The sequence below is a fragment of the Bactrocera dorsalis genome, chromosome 1 (assembly GCF_023373825.1).
Source record: "Bactrocera dorsalis isolate Fly_Bdor chromosome 1, ASM2337382v1, whole genome shotgun sequence".
NCBI classification, from domain to species: Eukaryota; Metazoa; Arthropoda; class Insecta; order Diptera; family Tephritidae; genus Bactrocera; species Bactrocera dorsalis.
Window position 1 is genome coordinate 30,055,374 of NC_064303.1, and position 17,417 is coordinate 30,072,790.

A 17,417-nucleotide genomic window follows, 5' to 3' on the forward strand; every position below is an offset into this window, starting at 1 on the left:
ACAAACTAATAATTACTGAACCTGAAAGTAGAATGCAGACTATTATTTTATCAAAACTGGGAATTTTGAATCCCTTAATTCAGATATAACAGAGATAAAAGAAATAATAAACGAGGAAATAATTAATTTATCAGATTTTATTGATGTTTCAGTATTTAAAGTTGCACAAAAAGTAATCTAATAATATTATATACTATATATTATATTAAATATACAAAATATTTGTAAGCTATCATAAGAACGTTCAACTTCTTCTTCTGAAATATGTTTAATAAGCTAGAAATGTAATTGCCACTTTGAGTAAATAACAGAATAATGCATAAAAGGAAGTTAAATGAAGATATATATACCCGTTTAGTTACTTAACAGATCGAAAGCAATTCACTTGATTTTTTTTTTAAACTTCTCGCTCAATGTTCGTCAATAATTTTATACATTTGTGTGGTTGTTTGGAAAATTAACTTAAGTCTAGTTATGGAAATAAGTTGGTACTGTAGTGTTAAGGTTTTAGTTGCTATGTCGTTAAGAACAAGAACTTTGCGAGCTTTGATTTAAAATAGTTTTAAATTTTGATAGCTGAGCAAAGCATTGTAAGCCCAAAGCCTTTAAAAAGTCTGTTGTGAAGTTATTTTCTTAGATACACAGAGTTCATTTCCATATATTAAAATTTTCAATGAAATGTTAAAAGATTTTCTGTAATAATATTAAACAATTTTCGTATTATAACTGATTAGCTTTAAATAAAGTTTTCTTTACGCGCATGATCGCTGTCAAATCAAAGCTTGCCATTCTCTCTCTTAAACTTATCAGTACAATTTAGTCTTAAGCTGATGAATGAAATAAACGGACGGGTGCTCAGTTTATTCTCGCGTTTTATTAAAAAACATTTACAGCGTTGACCTTAGGCTACCTAGCCCGGTCATTTATTGGACTCAAGTGTTGAAAATACGTAAGTATATAGTATATATATATTAGGATGTATGTTATTTACCAAGTTGATGTTTTTTTTAAGCACTCTGGTTTTTTTTTGCAAACGCCTTCTTACTTTTCCAATGCATTTTTATTATTTTTTAATAATTTTATCTCCAAATCAAACAAACCTTTAACTTTAAAAGCATGATATTCTATTACAAAATTAAAAATCATATATTTGGTACACCACGTCGGATGAGCAACGCATAATGTGGAAATCACTTGTGTGATTGCTCAGGTCATTTAATGTATAATATTGATTAATATTGATTGCGTATAACTTTTAAAGGAATCTTTTTATGGAAAAAACATCAAAACCTTTTTGGTATTAGAGCATAATTTTTCAGCTTTGTTTGTTTGTTGCAAAATGTCAAAAAATATACTACGTTATATGTATGTATGGAAAAAGTAATATGATTTAGGCTCAGTTTCAATTGACAATAAAGAGGGCAAAATCAGAACGTTTGGGAAATAACCAACACCCTCATATATATATATATGCATATATTTACATATATACATACATGTATACATATATGTACATACAATATCTGTCCTTTTTATAAACATTTTGTATTCAAATTTATCAGCTGAAAGCTTTACAATTTATTTATTTTTTTTTAACTGATCTAATTTAATATATTCATGTTAGTATTCTGTTTGTTTTACTTTTTGTCTTAAATTCAAGCCGCTCACGCTGCTTAATCGATATTGATGTACAAATTTCTTAGTATTATGCATAAATAACTACATATTTGCTTGTATAACAATAGTAATTTGTAAACCCTGCAGTTTAATTTATTAAGTTTAAGACGTCTGCAAATATTTATGAATTAAAACTTAAATGGTCTCTTGAGGAACCATCAGGTGCCTGGAGGAACCGCTAGGCGTTTAAGGGTTGGCAAAAAATTTGCCTTTGCATTAATTGCGTTAATTATAATAATATTAGTTTTCTATAAAATTAGAATAAAATAAGATTCTTCGAGAAACGTTATCAACCCATTTACTTGACAGCTTTATGATTTATAATAAAAAGAGCTGGATTTATGGAGTTTATTGTATAAAATAAAATCAAAGGAGGTTGTCTAACTTTTGTGTCAATTGCTGGCAAATTATTACTAATGTCAAAAATTCATTTAAAGTACATATCTCTAATAAGTTGAAGAACGTAGAAATGAGTTATGTTACACAGCTTTTTTGTTGAAATTATAAGTTTAATGGGCAAGTAAAATGTTTCTTATAAGAACTTTCTTCGAAATGGAGATCATATTATAATATGAATAACACAGCTGTATTGTGGAAATGCGACGATATGGCAGCACAATAGAAGAAGAAGAAGTAGAAGAAGAATAACGTGTGTGGTGAAGAAACCTTTGTGATTGCTATGGCGATACTAAAGCCAATTTTTGCATTATCAAAACACATAAGCCTATGTTTGCAGCAAATAGACTGTGATTTGAGCAGCTGCGTTGCTTATGCAAATAATTTGTATGCTGAAATTAGTGAAATGCGTAAGGATTCTGAACAATCGTTTAAACTAATTTATGAATCAGTTAAAACAATAGCCGCAGAATTAGATTTAGAAATCAAAATTCCGCGTTTGGCGAAACGGTAAACTAATCGCGACAATTGTGAAGGCGAACCGGAAGAATATCACCACAGATTAATTTATATACCGTTTTTAGATCATTTTTTGGACCAAATCAATGTATGATTTTTAAAACATCGAGAGCTGCTTTCCGAAATTGAAAACATTTTGCCAAATAAATGCATAAATCTTGACGTTATTGAGATGCAGGAGACTGTTCGTGTTTTAGAAAAGCAATGGTCCGCTGATGTAGAAGATCCCGATGATTTCGTTGCTGAATTTAGAATGTGGAAAAGGTTAAAAATCTTTTCTTCAGATTATATTTTCTAACTAAAATTTTGAATATATTTTCAGGAACTAGTTAAATCAAACAAAGAGATCAAAAACTTTTTTAGACGCGTTGAATTGTTGCGATGCAAAAATTTTCAAAACAGTGCATCGCTTTTTAAAGATTGGAGCAACAATCCCTTGAGCAACATCGCTTCAAGTGAACGCTCGTTTTCCTCACTTCGCAGGCTTAAAACATATTTAAGAAATAAAACTGGAGAAGCACGCCTGAACGGAATGGCTCTCTTGAATATCCATAGAGATATAGACGTGACGGAGGAAGAGATTTTAAATGTTATGGCCCAAAATAAAAGAAGATTAGACTTCAATTTGTGAATAACATAATGAAACATTTTCTTTTTACCTAAAAGTATGAAGCACGTGTTTTAATCAAGGCAAGGAAAAGCCAACAGAATTGCCAACAGCAACCATAAGCTGACGACCATAAAACCCATATTACTTATTCATTTTTATATGCTAAAAATATCTTTAAATATTGTAAGAATTCTATTTAAAAACTTTAACTTGTAAACAAAGAAAAATTGCAATGAGGACATTGCATTATTTTAAGATGGGAGGAGTGACATATCCTAATGTTGCAGTGGAGACTTTTGTCAGCAAAAGCATCGAATGCAACATTGCCAACGTGCTTCAATTCAGCATTTTCGCCATTGAAAGCGGTCCCGCACATTAAGCGGAACCATTTGTCAAATAGCGTTTGTCACGTTACTCTGATTTCGTCATTCCACTCGTAAAGTCCTAATTAATCGTATTTCTCAAGATGCTGTTTAATAAAATTGTCATTTGATACAAAGATATTCTAATAAAAACTATTTTTGTTATAAAAATATTACTTGTAAGTTATTAACACTTGTCCTTTCCACTATTAGTAAACCAAACTGGAGCTCGACCAGGATAACAGAAAAAATTTATAACCATTAAAGTATATCATTGACCCTTTTTAAAGAACCAGATTTAAACATATAAAGTTGTTTATTTTTCAACACACGTTTTTCTACTATTGGTAAACCCAACTGGGGGCTCGACCGGGATAACATAAAAAATTATTTACCCTTAATGTGGGTCACTGTAGGTCTTGATTTTTTTTAAAGAAGCAAGTTTGTTTATAGAAATGTGTAAGTTATTAACACTTATTCTTTCCACTATTACCCTACAAGAATTGAATGATAGAAACTAACACAATAGCAATTTTCTTACTAACATAAATTCATAGACTTCAGAAATTATTGTATACCTATCCACAAGTAAGAAAGAGACGATTCAGATTATTTTCTTTCGGGCTATGATTACACGTGCAAAACTGAATAGCTGATATACACACAATGTAGAGTCAGAGAAACTAAAAACATATGTTCTCTGGACATCTGTACATGCATACATACACTGTATGTATATCAGCCGTTATTTATTCTTATTAAACGCGAAAATATAGTGAAAGAAGATGAAAACAAGTGCAAGCAAGTGAAATAAAATTTTTAAATTTAAAAAGTGGAAGTGGAATATATTTTATAACATTAAAAAATAAGTAAAATGAAAAGAAGACATTTTGATGATTGTCTTTCTAAAGAAAAAAGGATTTTCCAGTCCAACATAAAAGTTGTAGAAAAATACAGAGTGAAAATGAAAGTGGAAGTGTAAGTTCTAGTGCGTTTTTTGAAAGGATTCCTCTTGTAAGCAATAGGGAACCTGATCCTTCAGTGGTAGGTTCAGTAATAGCAAATTATGAAAGTGATGCTAGTGATACTTTGAGCATTTCTAGCGATGTAGGTTCTGACTCTGAGCCCGAAGCGTCCACCTCTATAGGGTTTAGTGTCGTTTTAGAAAATAGCGACGGAATAAATAAATGTAATGAAATTAAGTCGTGGGCTATCAGAAACAACATATCGCAAATCGCTTTAGAAGATCTTCTAAAAACATTGCGCAAAGTAGGTGTGGATGGTAATCCACTATCTGCAAAAACACTACTAAATACTAGTAAAGAAAAAATAAATATCACTGAAATGCAAGATGGGGAATTTTTTACCTAGGAATTCAAAACTATTTTGTTTCAAGTCCTTTTAATTACTTGGAAGGGAAAAATGAGGTTTATTTAGATATAGGAGTTGATGGGTTAAAATTATACAAAAGTTTAAACAGGGTATTATGGCCTATCTTGGGTTCAGTTGTAGGTTTCCCTAATATAAGCCCCTTTATGATAGCATGCTATTCCGGGTTCAAGAAGCCAAGTAACATAGATCAATTTGTAGACGTTAGGCTTTTTTAAAAGCCAACTGCAACTCGTGCAAGATGGAGGACCAAGCTCGGTTAAGCAAGGATGCATTTATGTAAGTTATCGCGAGAAAACGATACACCCTAATTCCCGTCGTAATAAGAGCCTACCACTCTGCACATGTCGCTAAGTTAGCACATTTTGCGTGAGAACATTGGCCAGACATCAAAGTAAACTAACACCATGCACGAGACGCAAGGTCAGGAAAACGTCAGCAGAGGAGCCACAACGCGATGCGGGTTGGTGGCTTGAGCTAAGTTAGGGATAATTATAAGTTTCACTTTTTACTTGACAACTAAGCCGAGATGACGGCAAAATAAAGTAATTTTGAATTAAACATTACATTTGAATAATTTGTATGTGCTAGAGAGCGTAAAGGAAAAATGTCCGATTAACCTATCGTCGTCAATATCGCCGATATTAAATTTGCTCTGCGTCCTCAGATTTTTAGCTCATGGGAGCTATCAGCAAACAGTGGGAAATGATTTTCAACTAGATGTTGCCAGAGCTGTTAATTATCGATTAATAATCTTAATCATTAATAATTTGATTAAAGTATTTTCATGACTTGATTAACTGGTTAAATTAGGATTAAAAGATGTTTCCTTTTTAATTAATGGTTGAAATTAAATTTAATCAAAATTTAATCATGATTAAAGGAAATTAATTTAGTTTTAAAAAATATTTTACAGATTAAAAAAATTTAATCAAAAATTTAGTTTGATTAAAAATTTTGATTAATTTGGATTAAATGGCAATTAATATTGCATTAATTAAAAAATAATAATTTATTAAATTATTTCATGTGTTATTATATTTTATATTATGAGCTTAAGCAATATTAATAATATTTAGCAACTCTACTGTTGTTTGTTTACTAGTAGTAAACATATGTTCGCGAATGGATATTGCTTATTTATACACATGTGCTTGCGAGTGCTTTTTTTCATTGTTTTGTTTTTTGTTTTGTTGAGGAAACGCATTTTGTATTAAGTCTTGTTTGATTGTTTAAAGACAATTTATCATCGACTGTTGACTTTCTTAATTAAGTGTGAGTATTTTTATAAGAATTATAAAGAGTATACAATGAATTGGACAACTGAAGAAAGTATAACCTATCATTTCGCATATGCAGACACAATGGATGATGAGGAACTGTTTAGTGGTGATGACTTCTCAAGTGACGACATTTTTAAGGATGTTACTTATACCTCCCCGAAGAAAACTTCGAAGCGTAAAGTATTTGAAGATGGTCCACCTGTGAAGAAAGCTTGTATAGAAGCCGCGTACTTGAATAAGTTAATTTTCCAGCCAAACTTCTACGTTGATTTCGAAAAAGTTTGTATTGTTTTAATTTATTTATGTATGTAGGGTAGAAGGTGGAGGCTTCGACATGTGGGAGGCTTCGTTTTTCTCAAATTTGGCATGCTTTATAACTGCTATTGGTTTAGTTCCAAGAACAAACAGTGGCGACGTTGACTGCGATGCTTTCATATGAATTATTCAGTCATTTCTTGAACACGGTGGTGTACGGAGTGTTTTTCTATTTTTCAAGTGTGTAAAAAATTACATTTTAAGACTTATTACATTCGTTTTTTCCCCAAACATATTATAATAAAAGTGTGATTTGCTGTTATTTAAGATTTTTCAATAAATAATAGTGTGTAGTTTTCAAAGCGAAAAAATGTAAGTAATCGCACAAGGGAGGATTCGGAGTCTAAATACTCGTCGAACCAAGTTCTTACAGCTGCGCAAGAAAGACATTTAACGGTATATTTCATAAAAACTTTTAGTCTTCATCACGGGCTAACGTATGACTTGGCTAGTTGTTTCCTTTTCAAATATGTTTCTAAATATAAAATAAAATATCCCCCAAGCTGGGACAAAGAGAAGAAGAGCTGGAATTGATTGGTTGAAATGCTTCATCCATAGAAATAATGATTTAAGTCTACGAAAACCTGAAAACACCAGCATATCACGCCTTTTTGCATTTTCTCAGGAAGCGGTTTCTTTATTTTTTTCAAACTTAAAAAAAGTATACGATTTAAACAACTTTACTTCTGACCGAATTTACAACATAAATGAGACTGGAATAAGTACTGTTTTGGATTCTCCTAAAGTAAGAATTACTCCATTTTTATATTTCAAATAACCTTGAAGTTCTACAAACACTTTTAGGTTATAGCTGAAAAAGGAAAGCGAACCGTATCGCAAGCCACATCTGCAGAGCGGCGAAGTTTAGTAACTATGGTAGAGATTGTTAACGGATCTGGTAAACATATTCCACGATTTACGTTTTCCCTCGTAAGCGCACGATGAAATGGGTATTTTACTGGCCACAAAAGTCTTCGATGTTTCCGCACACCACGCAGCACATGGCCTAGAAGTGAAAAACCTACAGAGGAGCTTCTTTCAGCAAAACTCGGACGAAAAACCAGTCTTTACCCCCGAAATGGAAAGCGATATAGTTAAATACGCTTTGGAGATGGTGTCTCGCTTCGGGGGCTAACAAGATGGGATTTGAGGTCGCTTGCATTCCAAATTGCAACAAGAAACGACATACCGAATATATTTAATACTTTGCAAAAATGTGCAGGAAAAAGACTGGCTTTACGCATTTTGCAAAAGACATAGAGAAAAATTAAGCTTTCGATCACCAACTGGTACATCGTTTGATAGAGCAAAGGGACTTAATCGTGGAAATGTGGCTTCGTTTTTCAACTTATTGGAAAAAGAATATATCAAACACAATTTTTCTGCGACAAGTATTTGGAATGTAGACGAAACAGGATTGTCAGTGGTGCAGTCTCGGCAACCAAAAGTAGTCGCACAAAAAGGAAAAGGCAAATAGGCGTTATGACTTCCGCAGAGCGCGAATCCCTCATTACTGTTATAACGTGCATGAGCGCTGGTGGATCCTTCGTGCCGGCATATTTTATTTTCCCAAGGAAAAACAATCATCCACTCCTTATGAAGGATGCACCACCTGGAGCAAAATCGTCGTGTCATCTTTGTGGATAGGTGCAAATACCAATTTTTACAGAATGGCTTTAACATTTTTTAGAGTTCATAAAGCCAAGCAAACATCAACCCATTTTACTCATTTTAGATGGGCATTATAGTCACACGAGAAATATTGAATTATTGGACTTAGCCCGTAAAAATGGAGTTGTTATTCTCTCCTTGCCTCCACACTCTACACACAAATTGCAGCCATTGGACAAAACTTTCATGGGTCCACTTAAGGTATACTATAGTGACGAAGTAAGGCGTTTTACACGCGATCAAGGACGGAAGGTAACTCTATATGATTTGGTTGGACTTTTTACAAAAGCTTATTTGCGCGTTCAAACTGGCCAAATAGCTATCAGTGGATTCAGAAGTACTGGAATTTTTCCGTTGGACAAACAGATTTTTTTCGAAAGCTGATTTCAAAGCATGCGAAAGGGAAAATGAGCAAACTGATTGCATTTCAGTCCAGAATGTAGATAAGGATAGAGCTATACCTGAATCTAGATGTTCACTGCCTGCAGTCGAAGATTCCGTGGCCAGTACAAAGCACTGGATTATCACCACGTATCTTTTCCACCATCAGGTTCTGCCAATGTTGGAAATGCTGGTGAGAATTCTATATCTATATTTTTTTTATAAGCATTCACTCATCATTTAATTTTTCCACAGGTGATGTTACTTTGAATGCAGCTAAAAAACATATAACACCTTGGGAGATTTCTCCTCTGCCAAAAATACGAAGAACCGTAAGCAATAGAGGTAGGAAATCTAAGCCGATTCTTATTTTAAAAATAGAATAATAATAATAAATAAATGAATTTATACTACATTTTCTATATTTCTATATTTTCTATTTAACTAGTATTGTGCTATAAATTGTACTTTTTACCAACGCTAGTGAGTATATAACAAACCATTGCCAGTTAGCTGTTAATAACTTTCACCAACTGGCAATGGTTTCGTTAAAAAACTCCCGCTAAATTTGACTCAATGGCTTAGCAAGCGATCCTGCTAGGTCACCCTTTTTCACTTTTCCTAGCGATCTGAGCGAATCAAGACGTCGTCCACCGGCCATCATATAATCAGCAACACCACTATCACAAGGTAATTTGTATTAATTAAAATTCAATAAAGAACCAAACTTTGTTGATATACATATATATATTAAACAACACTTGGTGGTTTTCTTTCAGTAACATATTTCCTTTCTTGTTTCATATTCTAAAAAGGAGCCAGTTTTAAGACTATTAATATAGAGGGCGCATCTCGGTGTAGTTCACAAATATATCTTTTGACTAATTATTACTTTATGTAAAAATTAATTGGGCCGCAATGGGGATGGCAAATTTATTTGTCATCCAAAAAGCCAGATCTTATTTCGAAAGTAATAAAACAAAAAATCCACAGGAAGTGGGACTTCCAGCACTAAATGCCTGATAAAAGTGTCGAAATAAATGGCAATGAATAGAAGTATAAATCCTTTAACGGTGCACGATACTTTAAGAAATGAATCAACAGCAGATCCTGATAAAGCGGTCAGCAACGAATGATTAACATTCCCAACAGACCATAGAAGAGCAAACAACGACGAATCCTGCAATAGTTAACAAATCCTGAAACATTAAACAATTAATTCACCATTAAGAAGAAACAAAAATGTGTAAAGTAACCCAACCCTATCAAAATTATTAATTTCAATTGAGTAGCATCACAGGCCTCCCGCTCAGTACCATACTGTACGAAAGTGCTTACATTTACACCATATACATGTGGTAAATGTACCACGGACCTAAACCAAACGTACTTAAGGACATTAAAATACGACCCTGTGACAGTGACGCGACAGTGACATTACAACACTGGTAGAACGAAAGACAAATCTCTATTCCAACGGTAAATATCAGCAGACAACAACACAATTCTCTTATTGAAACAAATTACAGTAAGCATTAGTCATTTGATTGCAAATCGTTAACTGCGAAAAGTCAACTTCTCCAGACAAAGTGTGTAAAATAATCATTTGTGTATCAAGTGGAGTTTTTAAAATAGTATAATCACCTTAAGGTTACACATGCACCTGCGTGAAAAAGAAATTTTTTAATATAGGTAAATATATATTCTTTTGTTTGTGCTTTATTGTTAAGTTTTGCCATTGCTTTAATTATGTACACACTTGCATATTGTGTATCAGAGCAATTTGTATGCAAAACAGCAAGATGTTTCTACAAACTTTACTTTTCAGGAGATCGTGTGATTTAAAAAAATATATCGGAATTTTAATTTATATGTCTGTGTACCGATATCCCAGTGTCGAGAGTTACTGGTCCAAACATTCTTTCGAGCCAGTTAGAAACGCAATGACTTCCAAACAGTTTTTTTTAATCCGAAAATATCTTCATTTCAATGATACCAAAAAAATGAAAAAGCGACAGAAAGCAGCGTTTTTTACGAGTGCATTGTAAAAAACACATCCGCTCTTGTTAGACTCAATATGCGAGTCGTTTCTGTGCCAAAAACAGCTCGGTTATGCATTGATGAACAAATGTGTTCAACAAAAATGTTGACAAAATTTCGACAATATATGCCCGCAAAGCCCCATAAATATGGCATTAAACTTTTTGTTCTTTGTGACTCGAATGGCTTTTCGTACAGATTTGAAGTATACAAAGGAGCTGGCGATAATAAAGTAATACCTAATACTCCTGATTTAGGATCAACAGCCAATGTAGTCATAAGGTAGTCAAATAAACTCTCCTACTTTGGATAATGTACATATATTGTACTTTGACCATTTCAGTACCTCATGAGTGTTTGTGTTAATCAATTGTTTTGTTTTTGCTTATTGCTACATATGTACATACCTACATTTTTCAATACTGTAACGATGACATTCGTTTAAAATTCCTTTCTTTTTTTGCATTTTTACTAAGTAATTGTAATGTGTGAATGGTTCCCAGCCCAATGTTAAAATTGCAATTGCTTAAGGACGGAGTATTTCGCAAGACTTTACCCACAAAAACAGCTTCTCTGTAAGTGATGGATGGCTGACAAACTTTAAGAAACGATATGGGATCCGCATATCTTAAAATTTGGGGTGGGAAAAATACTTTCGGAGTGGCACACAACAGAAAATAAACTCCTTATTTATTAACACAAGTTTACGGGCCACAATGGATGAAATGGGGCATAACCGAGGCACAGTTGAATACGCAACTGCGGATTGATGGTCTGGTCTCTTTTACAGTATTTGCTTGCCAGATCAACAACCATTCGTATTGTAGCAGCACCTTTGCTTGCATCAACAAGTACCACTGGTGTCGAAAAAATACTAAAAGGTATAAACGGGATAACATTTATGCATGTGTTGCGAATGCCGATGGTCATCTCACCAAATTGAAAACCCTTGGTGATTGGTAAAATCTGCAAATCCACGTTGCTTTTTCACGGATTCAACAATCCATGTGGAAATAGCTCCGTAAATTCTAAAAAAGCGTGGTATGGAACTCCCAACTGTTTTTCTGAATGGTTTCCACAATTCGTTACGTTAAGAAACAGGTAAATATATAATTATAAATTTTGACTTTGCCTTTGTTAATTTTCTAAAATACTATATGTTAACCCAATATTGAAAGGTTCGTACGTTTTGCTCTGGAAAAAGAATAATTTACCACATCAAGGCATTGTTGCTAGTATGACAATTGTACAGCTCATAAGCCAATTGAACGGCTAATATCTGATGGACCGGTAACATTGTAACAATTGGCTTCTACCACCGAATGTGACAAGCGGTTAATACAGGACCAATGGAGTCAAAATCGATAAGGCGACTACTAACATTGGGCTACAGAAAGCAAAACTTTTACGCAACATTATTGCAACACGGAACATTTGACCATTGCAATTATAAACATTAAAGACAACAGATTCCATTCGTGATTGCTAGTAATAGTTGCTAAAGCCCGCTGATGGGACGAATTTGCCAACAAACCGGTTTCTATGACGTCAACGCTTGGATTCCCACAAAAATAAAGAAAGTTGGGATGATAATTGAGTACGATGTAGGAAGATAATATTCCTATTGGACCGTCAACTATATTGAAATACGACCCGTAAGTGATAAACAGACGAATTACGCTCAAATACTGCCAGGAAGTGTCATTATTGTTGGAGGAGGCACTGTGCGGTAATAACATATGTAATTGATAGTAGTGAGGACATTGAAAAACTGGAATGACGACAAAGAAAACTAATTGTCAAAAACACATTAACATCGAGCGTCTACTTTTCGAGAGTATACTGTATTTGGCAGTTGTCAAAAAAGTGCTAAAAACATCTTTCAAAAATAAATAACAATTGCTTCATTGTGTACAAAAAGATATTAGTTCTTTTATGTGTTAAGAAGAATACACAACTTGAGCATTGTTGATTAAAGGTTGCTGAAACTACAAGCGCCTACAGATATTGTAAATCATCATCAATCATTCAGCTCATTGGATTGTACCACGAAAACTGGAGTGGCCTCATGTACATATCCAGATTAAAAAATCGCCGCAAAAACAATCGAACGCTTTAAGTGCAACTGCCATCATAATTTTTTTTTCACCACATAAAGTTTGATAAATTTATCAGAAAATACTAAATTCATGGTTTTTTTTTTTTATAAGTGGCAAGTTTTAGATAAAGTGTCCTGGTGAGCTGAAGTCAGAGTTATGCAGCACTACTATTACATGGTAAGTTTGGTTGATATAATTTACATATTTCCGAAACGAACAGACGGAATAAAAGTGGCTAACAAACAAAAAAAAAAAGAAGATCGCGATGCCACTATTCTAATAGCGAGAGGGAAAAAACATATGCATAAGGACAGTACCAGACAGGCTACAGCGTGTACGGCAGAATTATAATTTTATTTACTATTTACTAATGTTTGGCTGATTTAGGGACTGACCGCAAAAATGGAAATTATGTCGGTAGTGGTAGATATACGATTCCTATCTGTGTAAAGAAGAGTAAAAATGGATAGTAAGCGAAAACATTTTAATTTCTAATCGATATAAAAAAATAGACAACAAATATAATGCACAAATCCGAACGACGAAGAGGATACTTGCGAACAGCTTATTTATTGAATCCTTGAGTGACTGTTTTTTTGGCTTTGCAAGCAATGAACTAGTACAGCTGTACCATTTTGGATTTTTGAACGAAAGAGGTTGACAACGTAAATGGGCGTAAGACAGAAGTTACTATCACTAATACCATGATTTTGGACATCTATAAACTGTCAGAATATAAAGAGAACAGACAAAAAAATAAAACAAACAGTTTTGGCTGATTACAAACTCACAGTACAAAATAAAATAACTATGGAAACAACGCAAAAAAAAAAGAGTTATGTGGAGTGAGGCTGACGAGGGCCTACTTAACTAATAGAGGTTATTATATGGCAACAAAAAATAACCCGAGCTGCTGGTCAAAATAGAAAAAATAAACCCATAATTTATGAGGAGATGGGAGATGTATTGTATGATATAAATGCTTTTGGCTGCTTGGATGGAACACGAGATATACGATCCACTGAGAAAATTAAAATAAAGTTTACACAATTTTACAAACAATATACAGGGTAAGTAATAAATTATGATGTAAAACATATAAATTAAATATTTTCTTTTTTATTTTTAGTTCTTAGAGGAGAAGAAAAGCAGAAGAAAAAAAAATTGGGCCCATCGGGGCGGCTCCCCTAGTCAGTGCGGAAATATTTATTAGAGGTTGTTGGTTCCACCACCAAGCACTCAGACGGATTTTAAAAGTTTTTGTCCCGTCCCCGACAACACTGACCGAACAACGAACTTGTGAAGAGGATAGCATTATGGGTAAGTAGCAACTTACAAATATATAAAAAACTCAACGTTAAAAAATTTAACTTGTTACCTATAGCTGTACTTAACACTTGAGGAAACCACCAAATGATTCACAAACATGGATGGGAATGGAATGACAGACAGACGAAAAAAAAAAACTGCCGTATAAAGCAATTACAGTTGCAAAAAATAAAAAAAAACGCACATTTTTTAAAAGCGGCTGCATGTCCAAAGACAAGTCACAGCATCAACAGACACAATAGTCAATTCGAATTAAATAATTTCAACTTTGTGCTGTTACAAACAAAATAAAAATTAATAATTGAAATGATTATTAAAATTAAAAGAAAATATGTCGGTCGGTTTGTTTTTATTAAATCAGAACTACCTAGCGAAATTTCTTTTATAGCGATTTGGGTTTTTTATCGTAAATGGGTGTGTGGTTACTAAGAGGTAGAGTTTTAGCAAAGTTAATACTTTGACGTAGCTGTCGTACAATAGGTACTTACAGGTAATGCCAGAGGGGTGAACGACTAGCTATTCTCTATCAGTACATAATCCTTGTTAAATTCGCCCTCTCGAAAGCAAACGAAGTAGACGTATACTGGCGGGTAAGGGGACCATTCTAAACAGTATTGTAATATTAAACTTGCTAGAAATGGAGAAGACGACAATACCCCAAAAATTTTCAAGAATGAAAAAGAAAGAAGAAAAAAAAAAAAAACGAGAATAAAAAAGCGCAAGTTTATTTTGAATTTTAAAGAGATAATGTTCGTTGACTTGAATAGTGTCTCATATTTCTATAATTAAATGTTGTTTATATGTGGTGCCGAGCGTAGGAGGGAAGACGAAAAATACTTTGTGTTATGGAACACCGACAAAGACAACTTACCACTATGGACCTGACAAACGAAAAAATCAACGAAAGCGTCAAGAAACGCTTTGGTTTATTACAGTTCGTAAAAGCGCCTGGACTAAATGTAGGTAAGCTGTTCCGCCCTCATTACACTACTATCACCACACCAACACTCAAACTCACAAAGCAACACTGGCACACTCACCACACCTGGGAGACAAACACTCAGGCGATTGGAAAGCAGCAGTACACACCACCACACACACACCAATACACGCCCAAACCCACCAAAACTCTCCACAGACCAACGAGCAAAAAAAGCATCAGTCCTGGAAGAAGCCGCCCCTCCTGATTGGAATTTTCGAGCAACACACATCGACGCAATGTTTCTTACATTTTTGGGTAATTTGCGGCACCGCAGATCCACGTTTCTACATTTTTGGTACTTTCGGCACGCAAGCTCCACGGTTTTATATATATACATTTTCTCGTCCATCTTCGGCGCGCAACTCAACCACCGTTCCCACATTGGGAGGTCCTCTACGCGCAGCAGCTGAAATCAACACATCATCACCACATCGCTTTATAAAAAAATATACACAATTCCAATGGTACCCGACCAGGGAGTCCAATAATCTCAATACATCGATCATAATCCATTTTTTATATACATTGCCACCACACTGCGTATCCGACCAGGAGACGTTCATTTATAAACTTTCTGTTATCTCTTAGATAAAAATGTTAACTGTGAAGTGAACAACCACATACTTATATACATATATATTGTGTCCACAAACGCAGTGGGTATTAAACCACCAACGTGGTAAGTTTATATCGCGCAATAAACGCTGCAGACGAACAGGAAAAGCTGACATTCTGAGACGAACGTTTTGAAGCGAACACATCTTCCTACAGTTAGTATTATAAACTACATCATTTTATAAGGAAATATTAAACACAAATATAGATAAATAAATCGTTTTATAAATCGAGAAAAAAACAGAAGTTGTTTCAAATTTTTAGACAGAAACCGATATTCCTACATATTTATATAAAGTTAACACAACACGAAATTCGCCGACAATCATGTCTGCCTAAATTGGAGTCAACTGACAATTGAGACTCCTATTGCACTCTTAGCTTAATGGACTGCGCTACATGCGCATCCGCTCTCTACACCCAATACATAACTTCCAGGCAAGGTTATTGAGAGCTAAAGCACTTATGTGTGTCGAGCTCAGCATAATAACAGCTAACAATACAATTAAGTTCTCAGTTTGAAATAAAGCTGAAGGTAAGCAAGTAGTGCTGTAAATAAAAACTTATTGTTTTATTAATGTTATATAAGTAGCATAGCATATAAGGCATTATCATAACACTGTAAACTGCAAAACCCACTGACTAAACAATCTTTGACTTAGCAAACAAAGTCCTTTATACTCGTAGGTGCACGCTGAATTATGAAACGCACGAGTTAAACGCTGTCAAATCAAAGCGTCGATCAGCGCCCTGAGAATGATAAGCATTTTCAATACCAATTGGCAAGTGGGGAATGGACACCATAACCAACCGTTTTTAAGCACATTGGATTTCCGGATACCGCTTGTAAACGAACCCCAAAACCGTTTCGTTAAAAACTAATAAAACTTTACGGATTCTTTAATATCCTACAACATTTTCTTAATGACATTTTATAGGCCCGTTGAGATATAACTGTCTGAACCAAATCTCTCGTCAGTCTTGAACGGAATTGCACACAATAAAGAGTTCATCAACTAACATCTTTATACATTTTCTAATTAATTCTGTATTGTGTATTGCTGGCACCATGGGACAAGAATCGTCAGTACGTATAACAAAAACGGAATTCGTCAAAGAGGAGGAGGACAGTACGTAGACGTCGAAACTCAGGGACGCAAGGAATCCGTGTGGTAGAGCAACGCCAGCCGAATATCTCATAAATGGAGTCAGGACATTATTAGGATTATTACCTGGACAAACCGTCCTAAAACCAATTTCCGACTTCATATCTGGAAAATCATCAGTGTCAACCTCTAGGTTACGCAGAACTAGTGCGTGATCAATTACCGGCCAAGACTTACTGCATTGGAAACAGGATGTGTTTAAACCTAACGCCTGCAAATATTGTTGTTAATTCGCCTGGGGGAAAACGCAAGTACCGAGGGGAAAACTTGGTCATACAATCATCCTAACGGATGTGTTAAAGAAAGTTAATGCAACTTTGGTGTCATCATGCCACCACAGGAAAACACACACACAACAGTCGTGAACATATTTATGACATCGATGGAACCCTGTATCTCTCATGCATAGATAGATATTCAAAATAAACATATATGAGAAAATTAACCGACAAAAGAGAGTTCTACAAAATTCTAAAGGAAGTATATCTTACAAATGCCCGTTTTGTAATAAAATAATGACAGATAACGAGACTGTAGTACGTAATAGCATAGCAGCAAAAGCTATATTCCAACGGCTATATAC